This window comes from Myotis daubentonii, chromosome 1 (genome assembly GCF_963259705.1).
Source record: "Myotis daubentonii chromosome 1, mMyoDau2.1, whole genome shotgun sequence".
Classification (NCBI taxonomy): Eukaryota; Metazoa; Chordata; class Mammalia; order Chiroptera; family Vespertilionidae; genus Myotis; species Myotis daubentonii.
Window position 1 is genome coordinate 120,067,399 of NC_081840.1, and position 15,156 is coordinate 120,082,554.

Here is a 15,156-nt window from a genome sequence, read left to right on the forward strand (position 1 = left end):
TGTCAGCCTGCGGACCGAAAGGTCCCAGGTTTGATTCCAGTCAAGGGTATGTACCTGGGTTGCGGGCACATCCCCAGTAGGAGATGTGCAGGAGGCGGCTGATCGATGTTTCTCTCCCATCGATGTTTCTAGCTCTCTCTCTCCCTTCCTCTCTGTAAAAAATCAATAAAATATATTTTAAAAAAGAAAATTTTATAATATGTAGAATTATGTATTTAATGAACTGATGAATCCTGCTTAGGAGATTTCAAGACAGAATGTTGAAAGGGTCAACTGGTTTTTGTTTGGTTTTGAACTGTGAATCATGAAGTATGGCTAGACAAATCTATACGAGAGAAGGAACTATTCAATTTCACACAGAATTTAGAGGAACAAGATCTGAAAATGAAACTATTTTTCATCCTTAGTTTCTCCCAGCAGAACATACTCGAAGTAAAGTACTACCTCAGGACAAAGATAAAATCTAAGGCCCTGTTAGAAAAGCATGGATTCAAGGTAGAGATGAAGCCAAGGTTATGTTTATAAAACTTTCTGTTAAGAGTTCAGAAACAGATAAAAGGGCTTGTAGGGTTCTTAAAGAGTTACAGTATATACTCTCTCTCTAAAACACTACAGTTTCTAAGAATCTTTTTTTTAATATATTTTTTATTGATTAAGATATTACATATGTGTCCTTATCCCCACGTTACCCCCTACCCCCCCCCCCCCCCGCTCATGCCCTCACCCCCCCCCCCCATTGTCCGTGTCCATTGGTTAGGCCTATATGCTTTCATATAAGTCCTTTGGTTGATCTTCCCCCCTTCCCCCCAGCCTCCCCTACCTTCCCTCCAAGGCCCGACAGTCCAATCAATGCCTCTCCGTCTCTGGATCAGTCCTTGTTCATCAGTTTATGTTGTTCATTATATTCCACAAATGAGTGAGATCCTGTGGTATTTTTCCGCTCTCCATTTCCATCCATGCTGTGGCAAATGGTAAGAGTTCCTTTTTCTTCTTCCTCTTCCTAAAGAATACCTTTCAGCATTTCATATAATGCTGGTTTGGTGGTGATGAACTCCTTTAGCTTTTTCTTATCTGTGAAGCTCTTTATCTGACCTTCTATTCTGAATGATAGCTTTGCTGGATAAAGTAATCTTGGTTGTAGGTTCTTGCTATTCATCACTTTGAATATTTCTTTCCACTCTCTTCTGGCCTGCATGGTTTCTGTTGAGAAATCAGCTGACAGTCGTATGGGTAATCCCTTGTAGGTAACTGAGTTTCTTTCTCTTGCTGTTTTTAAGATTCTCTCTTTGTCTTTTGCTCTTGGCATTTTAATTATGATGTGTCTCGGTGTGGTCCTCTTTGGATTCCTTTTGTTTGGGGTTCTCTGCGCTTCCTGGACTTGTAAGTCTATTTCTTTCACCAGGTAGGGGAAGTTTTCTGTCATTATTTCTTCAAATAGGTTTTCAATACCTTGCCCTCTCTCTTCTTCTGGTATCCCTATAATTCTGATGTTGGTACGCTTGAAGTTGTCCCAGAGGCTCCTTACACTATCTTCATATTTTTGGAATCTTTTTTCTTTTCTCTTTTTCGGTTGGGTATTTTTTGTTTCTTTGTATTTCAAATCTTTGACTTGATTCTTGGGATCCTCTTGTCTGCTGTTGGATCTCTGTATATTATTCGTTATTTCAGTCAGTGTATGCTTAATTTCTAGTTGGTCCTTTTTCATATCCTCGAGGGTCTCACTAGCTTTCTTGAGGGTCTCACTAAATTTATCGGCGGTTTCCATAAAATTCTTGAAAAACCTTATAAACGTGGTTTTGAACTCTATATCCAGTCGTTTGCTTTCCTCCATTTCTGTCATTTGTGACCAGTTTCTTTGTCTCCGCATTTTTTATGCTTCCCTGTGTTGGTAGAGTGGTTTTGTGTGCTAGGTGTCCTGTAGGGCCCAGTGGCTCAGCCTCCCCAATTACCTGAGGTGGACACTCTTGGTGCACTCCCTTGTGGGCTTTGTGCACAGTCTTGTTGTAGTTAAGCCTTGATTATTGTAGGTATTACTGGGAGGAATTGACCTCCAGGCCAGTTGGCTGTGAGAATCAGCTGTGTCTGCAGTGGAAGAACTTCTGTGCTGGAGACACCCTTCTGGGGCAAGACTTGCTTCAGTGGGGCTTTGGTGCTCACTGAGTCTGCCCCCTGAGTGTGTCCCTTATGGATCTGAGGAGTTGTAATCTGGATGGTCCCTCTCTGACCACTGGGTACACTGGCTCTTGGAGGTTACCCAGCAGGAGCTATGGAGAGAACTGCAGATTCCCTGTCCTTTTTTGGAGTTTGGAGGTGCCCTGATGAGGCCCAGCTGTGAAGCAATGCAAGCTGCTTGGGGCCTTGGGCCTTCTCTTGGAAGTTCTGGGTCTGTGGCCCCGCTGCAGTTTGTTAGGTAATTTTCAGGTTGCAAAGGGCCAGGGCATTCATATGCAAAAGCCTCTGCCACAGCCTGGGTGGGGCGGGGTCTCAGGGAATCAAAGGGTGGAGCAAGGAACTATGGCGTATTCTCAGCCCTTCCCTAAGGGGCCGCACGGGTCTCAGTGTCCCGACAATCCAATTGCTGCAAGCACCTCTGAGGGAAAGCCGCCTTCGAGTTCCGAGTTCTGCCCGCTGCCAGACAGTCCAGTTTCTCCCTGTATGAGTCCTGGGTCCCCAGAGACTTCCCGGAACCGGAGTTCAAAGTAGTCGGGAGCTTGTGACTCCCTCCCGATTCAAAAAGACAGCCGAGTCCTCAGGTACCAGCCCCCTTCCGTGCACTCTCGAGCCTCCGTACCTTTGCACTTTACTTCCGCAGCTCCTGACCCTCAATGTGCATTTTTCTTTCCTTCTAGTTGTAGAATTTTCACTCCGCCAGCCTTCCTGCAGTTCTGGATGATGTCCGTTTTGTCTTTTTATTGCGTTTTGAAGTTGTTGTAGGAGGCAGCAATTTCGGTGTTTCCCTATGCCGCCATCTTAGTTTCTCCTTCTAAGAATCTTTAGGACATTGCCCCACAGCAACCTCACAGGTAGCCCAAGGTAAAAAAGGATTTATTTAAAAGGAATTTGTGGATATGACTTTTATTTATGGAATAGGATATAAATTGAAACACAAAAAAATCCATGACATTTATACAGTAATTATATAAGCTTGGATTTAAGTCCACCATCCCACCCCCAAAACTAAAACAAAGACTGCATGAAATAAAGAGAGACTTTTGGACTTTCAACCATCTATGGGCAGGAAGCAGGCTGAGTAGGCTATACAGCTTCAGAAATGGTATAGTTCTGACTGACAAAGGAATGGTGGCATGAGAGATCCCCTTGAGCTCTTTCCCTGAAATTTCAACAAGTTAACCAACTATAATTCAATAAAGAATTCCCTGCTCAATACAGAGGCACACCTGAGAGAGCTGCATATTGAAACATCTAAAGATGGGCAACCAGGAATAAATGGGCAAACAGGAAGGGTGGAAAGCTCAGATGGACCACAGATGCAGCCCTGCAGCCAGGAGCTTGTGGCTCAGCCTGGAGAGGGGAGGAAGCTGGTGGTAGCAGGCACTTCACTTAGGAAGGACAGAGCTGCAGGGGGCAGCCCAGCAGGGCAAGTGGAGGGAACAGTGACTAAGCAAACAGATAACTGACAGACCCTGCTTCCCCACCTCCCCACCTCCCCACCTCCCCACCTCCCCACCTCCCTGTCTCCTACATCCCTCACCACCCACGCCCCCCCCCACCACGCGGTCCTCCCCCCCCCCCCAGCCGCTCCTCATTTCCTCGTTCCCTCAGCGCCCCGCCGCTGGTCACCTGCCATGTTCCGTGCTGCCCCCTGGTGGTCAGTGCACATCATAGTGATCAGTCGAGCTCCTGGTCTCCTGGTCAAACTCCTGAGGGGACACTTTGCATATTAGCCTTTTATATATATAGACTAGAGGCCCAGTGCACAAAATTTTGTGCACTGGGGGCGGGAGGGAGGCTCCCTCAGCCCAGCCTGTGCCCTCTCGCAGTCTGGGACCCCTCGGGAGATAACGCCCTGCTGGCTTAGGCCTGCTCCTAGGTGGCAGAGGGCAGGCCCAATCCCTAGGTTCAGCCCCTGGTCGGGCTCAGAGCAGGGCCGATTGAGGAGTTGGGGTGCCGCCCCCTGTCATGCACAGAGCAGGGCCGATCAGGGGGTTGGGGAGCTCCCCCCTATCAGGCACAGAGTAGGGCTGATCAAGGGGTTGGGGCGCCTTCCCCTGTCACGAACAGAGCAGGGCGGATAGGGAGGTTGTGGCCCTGCCCCCTGTCACACACAGAGCTGCAGGGCGATCAGGGGATTTGGGCGCTGCCCCCTGTCACGCTGATCCCTGTGCTGGGAGGCCTCGCGGCTCCGCTGATCCCAGTGCTGGGAGGCATATTACCCTTTTACTATATAGGATAGAGGCCTGGTGCATGGGTGGGGGCCGGCTGGTTTGCCCTGAAGGGTGTCCTGGATCAAGGTGGGGGTCCCCACTGGGGTGCCTGGCCAGTCTGGGTGAGGGGATGATGGCTGTTTGCAGCTGGTCACACACCCTTCAGGGTGGGGGACCCCATTGGGGTGCCTGGCCAGCCTGGGTGAGGGGATGATGGAGGTTTGCAGCTGGTCACACACCCTTCAGGGTGGGGGTCCCCACTGGGGTGCCTGGCCAGTCTGGGTGAGGGGCTGAGGGCTGTTTTCAGGCTGGCGGGTAACTGAAGCTCCCAACTGCTCCTTTTCTTCTTCTTTTTTTAAATTCTGGGCCAGCTTTAGCTCTGGCTCCAGCTCTGAGGCCTCTGCTGCTGAAAGCAGGTATCTAGTTTGTTTGGGTTCTATAATCGAAACACTGTATCAACTCCAGCTCTGAGACTCCGGCTTGCTGAAAGCAGGTTTCTGGGGTTTTGTTTAGCTTCTATATTTGTAACAATGTTTCAAACTGCAAGCTCAGAGGCCGGCAGCAGCAGGTGGGGAACGTTGGAGTCCTCCGTCACTGAAGCAAGCAAGCCTCATGTTAGCTTCAAGCTGCCTGTCTGCCGGCTGCCATCTTGGCTGGCAGTAAATTGCATATCGCCCTGATTAGCCAATGGGAAGGGTAGCGGATATACAGCTAATTACCATGTTTCTTTTTTATTAGATAGGATACCATGATGGACAATGTAGATGAAATAGAAAAATTCCTAGAAAAATACAATGTTCCATAACTGAATCAAGAAGAATCAGAAACCTGAATAGGCCAATAACAAATGATGAAATTTAAGCACTGATAAACAAAACAAAACAAAACAAAACAAAACAAAAACACCTCCAAGCAAAGAAAATCCCTGGTCCAGATGTCTTCACAGGGAGTTTTACCAGACATTCAAAGAACTAACACTCATCCTCCTCAAACTATACCAAGAAATCTAAGAGGAAGGAACACTTCCAAGTTCTTTTTATGAGGCCAGCATTACCCTAATTCCAAAATCAGATAAAGACACTACAAGGGAAGAGAATTACAGGCCAATATCCCTGGTGAACATAGATGCTAAAATCCTCAAAAAATATTAGCAAATTGGATCCAGCAATATATTAAAAAAAGATCATACACCATGACAAGTGTGATTTATTTCAGGGATGCACATCTGGCACAATATTTGTGAATCAATAAATGTGATACATCACATAAACAAGTTGAAAGACAAAAATCACACTATCATAACAATAGATGCAGAAAAAGCATTAGGCAAAATCCAACACCCATCTAATCTAATAAAAGAGAAACATGCAAATTGACTGTACCCCCGCTACACCCCAAGCCACACCCACCAGCCAATCAGAGCAACTATATGCAAATTAACCCAACCAAGATGGCGGCCGATAGCCACAGAGCTGGAGCAAGCAGGAGGCTTGGTTGTCTCAGAAATGGAGGAAGCCAAGCTTCCTGCCTGCCCTGGTCAGCTGTTGCCTCTGCTCACGGCAACAAAGTTTCAATTATAGAAGAAAAACAAATCCCAGATACCTGCTTCCAACCAGCCTCCACTGGGAGCTTGGGTGGCTGCGGGCCATGGCCAGCCTGAAAACAGCCCTCAGCCCCTCACCCAGGCTGGCCAGGCACTCCAGTGGGGACCCCTACCTGAAAGGGGCTGTGGCCAGCCTGCAAACAGCCATCAGCCCCTCACCTAGACTGGCCACACCCTCATGGGCTGAGGGTCCCGCTGGGGGGCTTGGCCAGCCTGCAAACAGCCATCAGCCCTTCACCCAGGCTGGACAGGCACCCCAGTGGAGACCCCCACACTGAAGAAGCTATGTTCAGCCTGCAAACATCCATCAGCCCCCACCCAGGCTGGCCAGACACCCCAGAAGGGACCCCCACCCTGAAGGGGCTGTGGCCAGCCTGCAAACAGCCATCAGCCCCTAACCCAGGCTGGCCAGGCACCCCAGCAGGGACCCCCACCCTGAAGGGGCTGTGGCCAGCCTGAAAATAGCCATCAGCCCCTCACCCAGGCTGGCCAGGCACCCCAGCAGGACCCCCACCCTGATCCAGGACACCCTTCAGGGCAAACCAGCCGGCCCCACCCATGCACCAGGCCTCTATCCTATAATAAAAGGGTAATATGAAAATTGACTCTAAGAGCAGAATGACTGGGAATGACTGGTCACTATGACACACACTGACCACCAGGGAGCAGACGCTCAATGCAGGAGCTGCCTCCTGGTGGCCAGTGTGCTCCCACAGGGGGAGCTCTGCTCAGCCACAAGCCAGGTTGCCAGCTGCCAGTACAGTGGTGGTGGTGGGAGCCTCTCCTGCCTCCTCAGCAGTGCTAAGGATGTCCAACTGCAGTTTAGGCCTGCTCCCCGCTGGCAAGTGGACATCCCCTGAGGGCTCCTGGGCTGCCAGAGGGATGTCTGACTGCCAGCTTAGGCCTGTTCCCCTGGGGAGTGGGCCTAAGCCAGGAGGTGGTCATCCCCTGAGGGGTCTCAGACTGTGAGAGGGCACAGGCCGGGCTTAGGGACCCCCCCTCCCCCCGCCCCGAGTGCACAAAGTTTTATGCACTGGACATCTAGTTTTTTATAAAAACTGTAAGTAAAGTGGGAATAGAGGGATCATACCTCAACATAATAAAGACCTTATATGGCTTACCTGAAGCCAAAATCATACTCAATGGGCAAACCTAAAACCATTACCCCTAAGAATAGGAACAAGACAGGGATGTCCGTTTTCATAACTCTTACTTGAGATAGTATTGGAAGTCTTAGTCACAGTGATCAGAAAAGAAGAAAACATAAAAGTCATCAAAATTGGAAAGGAGGAAGTAAAACTGTCATTATTGGCAGATGACATTATATTGTACATATAAAACCCTAAAGACTCCACCAAAAAACTACTGGATTTAATAAATGAATTCAGCAATTCAGCAGGCTACAAAATTAACACACAGAAATTGAAGGCATTTTTATACACATTTGATGAATTCTCAGAAAGAGAAACTTAAAAAACAATCCCATTTACCATTGCAACAAAAAAATTAAGATACTTAGGAATAAATTTCATCAAGGAGATAAAAGACTTGTACTTGGAAAATGACAGTACATTGAAAAAGAGATAGAGAAAGATATAAACTAGTGGAAGAATATCCAGTGTCTATGGCTTGGTAAAATTAACATCATTAAATTTTCTATACTACCCAAAGCAATCTACAGATACAATGCAATCCCTATTCAAATACCAGTTACATATTTCACAGATCTAGAACAAATACTACAAAAATTTATATGGAACCAAAAAGGACCCTGAATAGCTGCAGCAATCTTGAGAAAGAAGAACAAAGTTGGAGGAATCACAATACAAAATATCAAGTTATACTACAAAGCCATTGTAATCAAAACTGGCACAAGAACAAGCATATAAATCAATAGAACAGAACAGAGACCCCAGAAATCCACTCAAGCTACTATGTTCAATTAATATTTGACAAAGGAGGCACGAGCATACAATGGAGACAAGACAGTCTCTTCAACAAATGGTGTTGGGAAAACTGAACAGACACATGCAAAAAGATGAAACTAGACCACCAACTTACACCATACACTAGAATAAACTAAAAATGGATAAAAGACTTAAATGTATGTCGTGAAACTATAAAAATCTTAGAAGAAACCATAGGCAGCAAAATCTCAGATATCTCTCATAGCAATATGTTTGCCAATATATCTCCTAGGGCAAGGGATTCTACAGAGAAAATAAACAAATGGGACTATCCTATATAATAAAAGCCTAATATGCTAAGTGTCCAGTCGTCTGTTCAACCAGTCAAAGCATAATATGCTAATGATATGCTAAGGCAGTTCAACCATTCACTATGACATGCACTGACCACCAGGGAGCAGACGCTCTGACTGGTAGGTTAGCTTGCTGCTGGGGTCCAGCTGATCGGGACTGAGCGAGACGGGCTGGACATGCCCTGGAGCCCTCCCTGGCTGGCCAACCTCCTGCATCCCTTCCCGGCCCCAATCGTGCACTGGTGGGGTCCCTTTGCCTGGCCGGCACCCTCTTGCAATCTGGGACCCCTCTGAGGATGTTGGCGAGCTGGTTTTGGCCTGATCCTGCAGGCCAGGCCGAGGGACCCCACTGGTGCATGAATTCATGCACCAGGCCTCTAGTATCAAAATAAAAAATCTTCTGCACAGAAAATGGAATCATCAAACAAAATAAAAAGGGAGCCCACTGTATAGGAAATACATTTTCCAACTAGAGGCCTGGTGCATGGATTCATGCACATTTAAAGGAAATTAATTAGAAGAAAGATTAATGTGGTAATTATGTTACTGCAAAAAATTACATGTCAAAATACTATATATAATATAGTATAAAATTAAAATACAAAATATTTTAATATCGCTATTCACCCTTTCTCTATAATAGAAGTGTCAGAGATGAAAGAAAATTAGTAAAATGTATATGAAAGTAATATATAAATTGATTAATAAATAAACAATAACATGATATAAAAACAACAAAGACATGATATAAAAATAACAAAAAATATGATAGAAAAACAACATTAATAAATTGATTAATGAATAAACAACATGATATAAAAACAACAAAGTGCCAATAGTTGGTCTTCGGATACATTCTGTTGTCGTGTGTGATTGGCGCCAGCAAGAGCTGTATATGGAGACAACCAAGATGGCGGCATAGGGAAACACCTGAATTTGCTGCCGCGCACAACCACATTAAAAATACAACTAAAAGACAAAACAAATATCATCCAGAACCACGGGCAGGCTGGCTGAGGTGGACATTCTACAACTAGAAGGAAAGAGAAAAGCACATTGAGTCCAGTAGGAGGTGCAGAGGTGTGGAAGTGTGGCACGCAAAAGGGGCTGGCAGCTGGGTACACTGTTGTCTTTTTCAACTGGGAGGGAGATACAAGCTCCCGACTCCTCTGAACTCCAGCTCCGGGTGAGAATTTGGGGACCCAGACTCATACCGAGAGAAACTGGACTGTCTGGCATCGGGCCGGAGCATGAGGGCGGCTTTCTAGCAGTGGTGCTTGCAGCATTCATTGTTTCTGCACGGGGTCGCAGGACACAGAGACCCAGGGACCTATCCAGGGGGATGGCCATCGGGCAACCATTGCTGTTTGCACCGCCCCGTGATTCCCTGAGACCATGCCTCACCCAATTTAGAACCCCACCCAAGTTGTGCGCAGAGGCTTTTACATACTAATGGCCTGGCCTTTCTCTACCTAAAAACCTGTCAAACTGTAGCTGGGTCAGAGAACCACGGAGTTTCCAAAAGAAGGCCTAAGGCTTGTCAGCAGCCTGCATTACTTCACAGCTGCGCCTCACCTGGTCACCTCCAAACCCCAAACAAAGAGGAGGAATCTGCAGATCTCTCTGTAGCACCTGCTGGGTGGCCTCAGGCAGTGCCGGACTTTGCACCTCCTTGGAGATCCAAGAGCCAGTCTACCCAGTGATCAGAGTGAGACCATCCAGATTACAACTCTTCACATCCATAAGAGACACACTCAGGGGGCAGACTCAGTGAGCGCCAAAGCCCCACTGAAGCAAGTCCTGCCACATAAGGGTGTATCCAGCACAGAAGTTCTCCCATTGTAGACACAACTGGTCCTCACAGACAGTTAACCTGGAGGTCAATTCCTCCCAGTGACACCAACAGCAATCAAGGTTTAACTACAACAAGACTGTGCACACAGCCCACAGAGGGGAGCACCAAGAGTGTCCACCTCAGATAATTAGGGAGGCTGAGCTACTGGGCCCTCTAGGACACCTAGCACAGAAAGCCACTCTATCAACACAGGGAAGCAGCCAAAATGCACAAAGAAACAGGTCACAAATGAAAGAAATGGAGGAAAGCAAACTATTTGATATAGAGTTCAAAACCATGGTTATAAGGCTACTCAAGAATCTTCTAGAAACCTCTGAGAAATATAGTGTGACCCTCAAGGATATGAAAAAGGACCAACTAGAAATTAAGCATACACTGACTGAAATAAAGAATAATATACAGAGATCCAACAGCAGGCTAGAGGATCCCAAGAATCAAGTCAAAGATTTGAAATATGAATAAGCAAAAAAGACCCAACCAGAAAAGCAAAAGGAAAAAAGAATACAAAAATATGAAGATAGTGCAAGGAGCCTCTGGGACAACTTTAAGCGTACCAATATCTGAATTATAGGGGTGCCAGAAAAAGAGAAAGAGCAAGATATTGAAAACCTATTTGAAGAAATAATGACAGTAAACTTCACCTACTTGGTGAAAGAAATAGACTTACAAGTCCAGGAAGTGCAGAGAACCCCAAACAAAAGAAATCCAAAGAGGACCACACCAAGACACATCATAATTAAAATGCCAAGAGCAAAAGACAAAGAGAGAAACTTAAAAGCAGCAAGAGAAAAACAGTTAGTTACCTACAAGGGAAGACCCATACGATTGTCAACTGATTTCTCAACAGAAACTATGCAGGCCAGAAGGGAGTGGCAAGAAATATTCAAAGTGATGAATAGCAAGAACCTACAACCAAGATTACTCTATCCAGCAAAGCTAGCATTTAGAATTGAAGGTCAGATAAAGAGCTTCACAGATAAGAAAAAGCTAAAGGAGGTCATCACCGCCAAACCAGTATTATATGAAATGCTGAAGGGTATTCTTTAAGAAGAGGAGGAAGAAGAAAAAGGTAAAGATAAAAATTATGAACAACAAAATGACAACAAATACATATCTATCAACAAGTGAATCTAAAAATCAAGTTAATAAAAAATCTGACAAACAGAATAAACTGGTAAATAGAATAGAATCAGGTATAGAAAGAGAATGGCCTGACAGTTCTCGGGGGGAAGGGAGAGTGGGGGGTGTGGGAAGAGACTGGACAAAAATCTTACAACTATGGATGAGGATACTGAGGGGGTTAAGGGTAGGGGGTGGGGTGGGAACTGGGTGGAGGGGAGCTATGGGGGGAAAAAGGAACAACTATAATAATCTGAATAATAAAGATGTATTTTTTAAAAAAGAGCTTTATATATATTGTGCATGTGTGAGTCAATGTTTATTTTTAAATTGCCAGTGCGTGTCATATGTACCGGATGGTCAGACAGAGGCATGGTCGGTCACTTAGCCCAGTGGTCGGCAAACCGCGGCTCGCGAGCCACATGCAGCTCTTTGGCCCCTTGAGTGTGGCTCTTCCACAAAATACCACGTGCAGGAGCGCATGTACAGTGCGATTGAAACTTCGTGGCCCATGCGCAGAAGTTGGTTTTCGGCCTGGGCGAGTCTATTTTGAAGAAGTGGCATTAGAAGAAGTGGGGGGTGTAGGTCGGTGGGGCGACAAGAGATGCGGCGCAGGTGGGCTGCGGGATTCGCAGCGTGGGGGAGGCGTGCGTGATTCATGCATGAGTTGAGTGAGCCAGTCAGTCAGCAGTCTCATGTGCAGTGGTTAGTGCTAGTTGTGTCTGCAAATCGCGCGCGGGTGACAAAAGTACCTACTCGAAGCATAGAGTTACCTGTATTTTTCCAACCAGCTGCAAATCCTACAGGTATTTTTGTCATCAATTTTAGAATTGTAATTATTTTGTGTTGGTGGCTTTATTATTATAAAATGAAACTTTTTTTTAGGTGCCCTGTTTGACATGGCTATAGAGAAGAAGCAAAAAAACAAAACAAAAACGGAAGACGAAAACCGTGAATTTAAAGTTGAATGGACCGAGACGTTCGCATTTATTCAAAATTTAAATGGCCTTCTGACCTGTGTTATTTGTCAGGAATAATTGGCGAATAACAAGAAATCAAATTTGGAGAGACACTTTATAACTAAACACATGTCATTTAGTACTAAATATCCTGTCAGTGATGCAAGGAAGAAAGCAGTTGAGGAACTTCAGAAGAGGCAAGAAAAATCAAGTTCTGTATTTAATTACTGGATGCAATCTTCCAACAATGTTAATATTGCAAGTTTTGTGGTTAGTCAAGAGATTGCTAAGAGAGGAAAACCATATATAGATGACGAATACATAAAAAAGTTGTTTTATAAATGCATCTGAAGAGCTATTTCGGGATTTTAAGAACAAAGCAGATATTCTAAAAAAAATTAAAGAGTTACCATTGTCTGCTAAAACAGTGAAAAATAGAACAGTCAAAATGTCTTCGAATATAACCAACCAGCAAGTCGAAGATCTTTAAATTGGTTTCAGCTTTATCAATAGCAGTTGATGAGTCTTGTGACATGAATGATACAGCACAAGTTTCACTTTTTGAATGATTTATTTCATCTACAGGTCACTCAAAGGTCAAACACGTGGAGAGGATATAGCAAATGCTGTAATTGAGTGCATTGAAAAACATCATATTCCACTCGATAAAATTGTCTCAATTTCAACAGACGGGTCGAAGAGTATGACCAGCGTAAGAAACGGGTTTGTTGCTATTTTGAAAGAAAAAATTAATCACGAGATACTTACCATTGCATCATTCATCAAGAAGCGCTCTCTGCGCAGACATTTCCAGAAGAAATTTGCAAAGTTATGGAATTGGTGATTAAGATTATCAACTCCTTTATAGCTAAAGCTCTTAATCATCACCAATTTAAAGAATTTTTAGTTGAAATGGAGAGTGAGTATGTAGATCTTCTGCTGCATAACAAGGTACATTGGTTATCAAGGGGAAACGTTTTGAAATGCTTCGCTTCCTTATTAACAGAAATTAAAGCATTTCTCCTTTCGAAGGGTGTTCACTATCCAGAACTGATGAACGATCAGTGGATCCAAAAATTTTATTTCATGGTAGACATTACATCTCATCTAAATCAGCTTAATTGTAAACTACAGGGGAATGGAAACACATTTTTTTCGATGTTAGAAGAAGTTATTTCATTCGAAAACAAATTATCTCTTTTTGCTCAAGATTTTGAAAGATAAACTTTGATTTACTTTCCAAGCCTGTTGAAACATCGCCAAGAAAATAATTCTGATATTGACATTTGCTATTTCAAAACAACACTTTTAAATATGAGGGAAGCTTTTCTCAACAGGTTTCAGGAATTCAGAAACAGCAAAGCGACGTTAGCCTTTGTTAAAAAAACCTCTCAATGCTACTGTAACAGAATTAAATTTTTCTCCCTGTAATATTGACATTGGCAACTTTGAAATGCAATTGCTGGATTTAAAAAACAAAGAATTGTGGAGCTCAAAATTTGAACGTCTTTGTGCTGATATAGAAATATTGGAGAAAAACAAATGTGAACTTAGTTCACAGCACAAGTGGTCTACTTTGAAAGACCTGGAGAAGGAAGATATGTTGATTTTTAACACCTGGAATAGTATTCCTGACTCATATAATCAACTGAAAAAACTAGCGTTTGCTGTTCTTTCCTTATTCGTATTTATTCGAAAAATCATTTTCAAGCATGAACCTTTTCAAGGTCCTGCACTCTACTACACTGGTAGAACATATAAATACATTTTCCGCATACAATGTATTAGTATGTTTTTTATAGACTAGCGGTAGAATGCGGGTAACGTATAAATACGTAAACTAAAGTTATCATAATTTTACTGAATGTTGCCATTTGCACAAAAAATTAGCAAAAATGGCCCGCACCACCTGTTAGCACGCAATAAAGACTACCCGCAAACAATGTGATAATTCTCATTGAGTTGTGTGTATTTGTCATCCAGTCGTTTGAGCATCTTTATAACCATTGCTCTGAATTCTGTCTCTGACATGTTACTTGCCTCTATTTCATTTAATTCCCTTTCTGGTGACTCCTATTTTTCTTTCCTCTGGGGATTGTTTTTTATCTCCCCATTTTTTGCTGTATCGTTTTAATTGTTTCTATGTCTTAGATCCAACTGCTTTGCTATCCAGGTTCTTTTGGGGGTGGTGCTATGTAGTTGGTGATTTTGGGGACCCAGTGGTGCGGTTTCTCAGGTCTCCTGGACTTGGTGATCTAGCGGAGCTCCTTACTTGAGCTATTTGGGTTCTTTTGATGTAGTTAGGTCTTGAATGTTAGTTTCTTATTTGTGGATGAAGTCCCATCACAGGTTGGCGATGTGACTCACCCCCAGCTTCATTTTGCAAAATGTTTTGGTTGTGATAGTGGTTACAGCTCTTGTGGAAAAGGTTGCCTGAGGTCTCACTGGTATGTGCTCACTGTGGCTTCCCAGAGTCCATGGCCTGGGAGGAAGGAGTCTTAGGGCCTGAGGCTCAGGTACTATGACTTTGGCCGGTGTTGTGTGACTCTTGCTGGATTAGTGTCACTCTGCAACTCACTATGAGGGTCCCAGAGCCGTGGCAGTGGGGGGTGGGTGTCTCGTAGTCTGTGGTTTGAGGCAGTGGGACTTTGGCCAAAGTGATTTCCCTCTCTTCAGGAGCGAGCAGCTGGGGATGTGGGAATCTCGGAGTCTATGGCTGATAAAATGTGACCTTGTCCAGGGAGGCGAGTTCTCAGTAACTCATCGAGGTGTCCAGAGGTAGGCAGCCAGGAGGGGGATGTCATGGATCCTGCTGAGGGAGCCATGCACCCTGGGTTGGAGAGGCACATGCCCAGTGGCAGCTCACAGAGGGGCCCAGGAGCCATCTGCCAAGGGTGTGTGCTTGTGGGGCCCGCATGCTGGAATGGATTGTGGTGTGTCACTGGCCCCGGGGAGGGAGAAGTCCCAGTTTCTGT